Below are 5223 nucleotides of genomic sequence, written 5' to 3' on the forward strand. Positions count from 1 at the left end.
AAATTTTTATCATGGCACCCGCATGCGATATCTTGACTTGTCGACAAGTTTCTTGAATTTCAGACTCCATTTTCATTTAATAGAATTTAAAAACTATTTGCTCGCAAGTTCGTGGTCATGTCTCGACGTGAAGATGTGTGAATTTTTTGGTCTGTTTCTGGATACGGCCTCAACTAACACTTACTAACATGAATATCATTTTTGCATTCATGAATTGCCATTATTCGACACACTTGCAGTTCAAATTTGCATTTGTCGAAAAAATTCAAAGAAATTAATAAACTAAAGAAATATAGCAAAATTTCATAAAATTGTGCCAACTTTCAACATGTAGTCTCATTTTATGTAGGGAGGCTCGATAAAAAAGTTTGAAGACCAAAATTGAAAAAAAAATAAATAAGTTTGCCTAGGGTGCCAGCTAGACACTAGGCAAACTGCACTACGTGAAAAACGTTTTGCAGCAACGAGGCAAATTTTTTGTAGGGGCGGCTGGTGATGGAGCCGTCCCTATAGTAACGCGCTCGGTAGCCCAGAGACCAGCCACCCCTACAAATAAAATAGTAGAAGCGGCTGATGATACGAGCCACCCCTACAAATAGATCGAATTTGCTGTGTCTAGTAGGGGTGGCTGAATCACCGACCGCCACTGCAAATACCGAACCACAGTAAAATTCGGTTTGCCTCGCCCGGCCCGTCGCCCTCTCTTTCTCTTCCCTTCGCTCCCTCTCCCTCTCGACGCGACCTCCACGGCCGTCCCCACGAGGGAGCCTAGGGTTTCGCCTCCCCACCGCCGGCCGTCCCCACGGCCACACCCCCCGCGGCGGTGTCAGCGGCCGTCCCCACGGGCTCCCCTCCGGCGGCGGCGCCCCCCGGCACGGCCAAACCCGGCGCACCGGCCCTGTTCTACCGCACATGCGCACCGCCGCCCTCATAGAATCACGGCTCCTCCCCAGTCCCTAGCCGCGCCGCCGCCCACAAGGTCGCCTTCACCGGCAGCAAATCAAAGTCGGACCGTCGCATCGCATCTCAACTAGTGGCTGCCCAGATCCACATCTGTGGACGTCGCCGCCACGCATCCTGTAGGCGAGGCACAAGCGGAGGGGGGAGGAGGTGGTTCGTTGCCCGACCCAACCCGGCGACCCTACTGCTCCGGCCGTCGCGTCCCACCATTGCCCCAACATCAGAGGTCCGTCTAGGTCTGCACGGGTTGAGCTCCTCCCTCCAACGGCGGCCGAGGTACCCTTATGGCGCGATGGCGAGGTACACATTCCTTCAGATCCGGTCCTCTCCCACCACCTTTCGCACATACAGATGCCTGATTTGGTTGTTCGCTTGTTGATTTCGTGTTTTGTGGTGGTGGTGTGCCGGTGGTTCAGATGAATACCAAGGAAGGAAGGTTCGTACAGGATGCAGCCCAAGTGTTTGATGGAATTCCGAGAAGTGGCGTAAGTACAGGCGCTGGTGGGTAAGTATCCATGTTTCTTTGCCCATAATTACTAGAAGTAGTGAATCCAGTATTCTCAAGCAGATAGTGATGGCTTGGTTGATGTTTCAGTATTCTAAAATTAGATAATGATGACTGAATGTTGAATGCAGACTGCATTCAAGTACTACAGAGTGAACTTTCTATTGGCGTGCATATTTTTAAGAATGTCTTCAGTGACTCTTATTACATGTGACAAATCAAATGTTTGTGTGCTGCCTTGTATACCAAGATAAATAAATACTAACAAGATGGTTGCTTATTTGCCGGCTGGGGATGAAATCAATATGTAGTTAGTTATTAGAGACTGAAGATTTCTTTTAGCTAGTAGCATTTCATTATGTGTAATTAGAGACTGAAGATTTCTTTCTTAAATTGTTATTACCAATGTATTCCTTTTGTTTTCCTCACAGAGAAACTTCTATTGGCCCATTGGCAGATCGCAGGTGTTCGACTTTATTAGGAAGCACATAAATTCAGCCACTATATTATTAACTGGGAATTCCGTTTGTGGAATTGCTATTTCTGAAGGTTAGTTTCAATAACTGGGAACCTTCAGCGTAAAATGTGACTGCACAACATTGACAGTCTCCAGGAAATTGCTTCTTTTTTTTTGTGCTGGTTAGTTATCTCTCTGAATTTTTTGCTGTACTGCAGACATTGCATCTGGCTCAGACCGTATACTGGATGACATAGTATGTAGCAGGGATGTATTAATGCTTTACTTTATAATAATGATTTCCATCTTGGTTGAAATTTTAGAGCTGCACATGAATGATTGTTTGGCATCTTTCTATCATTTGTTTATTCACTCACATCTTTCTTGAAGATGCATATCTCAGTATTTAATAGTTTGGCATCTGCATAGCTGTCCATACTTAGTCTGAAATTTGACATATTATAAATAAAAATCCAGTTGAAAACTGTAGTCAACTTCCTTGGCATCAATGGCATGAGCATGCAAAGTAGGCTATGCTAATAAACTATTTAGCTATGTAGTATGTAAAATTCCTGCTGAAAAATTGAAGCTTTCACTACTACTGTGAAATTGAGGTGCTTAAAAAACACGAGTTGAGTTTAGCTATGTATGTAAAATTCCTGTTGAAAAATTGAAGCCTGTCTAGATAATTTCGGTAAACTTCAAATCCATAGCTTGCTTCGTAAGAGAAGATGCAAGTGAATGAGGATTGCATCCTTCTGCTAAAACCACTAGTTCTTGCTTGCTTGTCCCCAATGCAAGCTGACCAACTGTATTTCAAATCCTTCTATAAGTTCAGACTCTACATAGTCAATGTGGTATCTGTAGGGTGGAGGTGCACAGCCTGCAGCTTATCTGCAGTTCAGAACTTTATACTTTGGTTACTTGTATATGTGTAGTGAGAATGTGCGAGGTGGCACATGTTTTTAACCCATAAGAAGCAAGATTTTCATGTATAAAAATCGATAGTTCTTGATGATTTCATGTATTTTGTAGGAAGTGTGGCTATAGAGATGTTTGTCCCTACTGCCTATAGATCTACCATGTTCTCCTTTCTGATAGTTGACTCCTATGCCTATCAGGTCTGTGACTTGCCAAGAAGAAGCCACCGCGACGCGTTCCGCCACCGTGACGTGCAGCTCGTGTCTACCGAGGCCGCGTTCCGCCACCGCGACGCGGCCTTCACGGAGGATCACTGGCGCTGCCTCGGCACTCTGTAGCCGGCTGGAGGATGCTGCCATGGTTCAGTTGGTAGACGGTAGGAGTACGAGACATCAGACGCTTGTTGTGAACTTTGTTAAGAAATTTGGTTGTGCACTTATGAACTTGTGAACTTGTGGCACATTTGGACTTTTGGTATGAACATGTGATATATGTGAACATGTGGTTCTTATTTATGATTCACGTGATATATTTGTGGTGTTTGAATATGATTTATATTTGTGTCGCAAATGAAATAATAAAAAAAAAATCAGCTTCTGGTTACTTTGCCTAGTTTCAAGGGTCTAACACTAGGCAAAGGGGTTACACGTGGCACACCTGGGAACAGGCTTTGCCTAGTGTAGGCGGCCTGACACTAGGCAAAGCTTGACATATTTGCCTAGTGTCGGACGCCTGGCACTAGGCAAACCTTGCATACTTTGCCGAGTGTCAGACCTCCGACACTAGGCAAAACGTCCGTTACGATTTCCACCGTTAGTGGAATACTTTTGCCGAGTGGTGTCCTTGACACTAGGCAAACACTTTGCCGAGTGTCCGAGGTTTGACACTCGGCAAAGTACTCTTTGCCTAGTCCGTCTCTGTCGACCCTTGTTTGCCTAGTGTGACACTAGGCAAACTGTTTGCCTAGTGTTTCTGGGCCTTTACCTAGTGCCTGCGGCACTAGGCAAATCGCGCGATTCCAGTAGTGAAGGGGCCGAAGTGAGTGGAAAAGCGACCAACAAGGTGGAGTAGGGTTTGAGAACTCACATGGAAGCTCCTCCTTGAATTCATCCACGAACATCGTGATCTCTTTAGTTGATGTGGGGAGAGGCCGAGAGGAAAAAGTCTACTTAACCCCCACCTATCAACCATGGTCTACTTCCCCCCAAACTATAAAACCGTCTATTTTACCCCCTGAACTTTTCAAAACCGTCTATTTTACCCCCCAGGCGGTTTTCGACGGTGGTTTTGCTATAGTAACGGTGGTTTTGCTATAGTGATGGTGGTTTTGTCTTTTTTTTTTTATTTATTTCTGGTGAATCTTTAAAAAATCATAGTAAATCACAGAAAAATTATAAAATGGAAAATCTAATTTTGTTGGACTTTACATGAGTAGATCTACATAATGAATATATAATATGATATGCTTTAGTACAAATTTTTTGCTGTAGTTTTAGATTAATTGGAAAATCCAATTTTGTCTGTAATTAATTGGAACAATTCATAGCTGCAGCTTATGTGGTCCAATTATGGTGAAATTTTTATGGTAGGCTAATTATTGTATGCTTGAACTATAGTAAAAATTTCGTACTCATTGGACCATGTATAACTTAGTTATAGATAAATTCCAATTAATTACAGACAAAATTAGATTTTCCAATTAATCTAAAGGTACAGCAAAACCTTTGTACTAAAACATACCACATTATATGTTAACTATGTAGATCTATTCATGTGGAGTCCAACAAAATTGGATTTTCCATTTTATGATTTTTCTATGATTTACTATGATTTTTCAAAGATTCAGCGAAAATAAAAAAAAAGAAAAAGGTGAAACTACCGGTACTGTAGCAACCCAAAGTTACTGTAGCAAACCCACCGTCGAAACCCGTCCGGGGGAGTAAAATAGACGGTTTTGAAAAGTTCAGAGGGTAAAATAGATGGTTTTATAGTTGGGGGTGAAGTAGACCATGGTTGATAGGTGGGGAGGGGTTAAGTAGACTTTTTCCGAGGCCGAGAGGGGCAAGAGGAAGGACTTGGCTCCTAGAAGCAACCGCAGCTACAAACTCTTTCCCTCATCACTACTAGAGGCCGCGGCTTTGCCGAGTGTTTTTACACTCTGCAAAGAGCCCTTTGCACTCGGCAAAGGCTTTGCCGAGTGTAGCACTCGGTAAAGTCCGCTCGGCAAAATTTTTCTCGACAAAAGGGTCTTTGCCGAGTGCTTTTTATCGGGGCACTCGGTAAAATAAAAAAAATTTACCGAGTGTTTGGGGCGGCACTCGGCAAAATATTTCGACTGTTGTGGCCCCGGCCATTAACGGTTATTTTGCCGAGTGCCTGA

General features: G+C 43.7%; 1 long non-coding RNA gene across 3 annotated transcripts; it reads left to right on the plus strand.

Moving 5' to 3' along the window:
* Positions 1-685: 685 nt before the first annotated feature.
* Positions 686-3335, plus strand: LOC136518527 (uncharacterized). Of its 3 annotated transcripts, none has more exons than XR_010774530.1 (4): positions 686-1260; positions 1377-1465; positions 1897-2104; positions 3044-3335. It is a non-coding gene; the product is annotated as an uncharacterized lncRNA (long non-coding RNA). The 3 variants fall into 3 exon arrangements; XR_010774529.1 differs by having other exon boundaries at positions 1923-2104; XR_010774528.1 differs by having other exon boundaries at positions 1377-2104.
* Positions 3336-5223: the final 1888 nt, after the last annotated feature.

The sequence above is a fragment of the Miscanthus floridulus genome, chromosome 17 (genome assembly GCF_019320115.1).
Source record: "Miscanthus floridulus cultivar M001 chromosome 17, ASM1932011v1, whole genome shotgun sequence".
NCBI lineage: Eukaryota > Viridiplantae > Streptophyta > Magnoliopsida > Poales > Poaceae > Miscanthus > Miscanthus floridulus.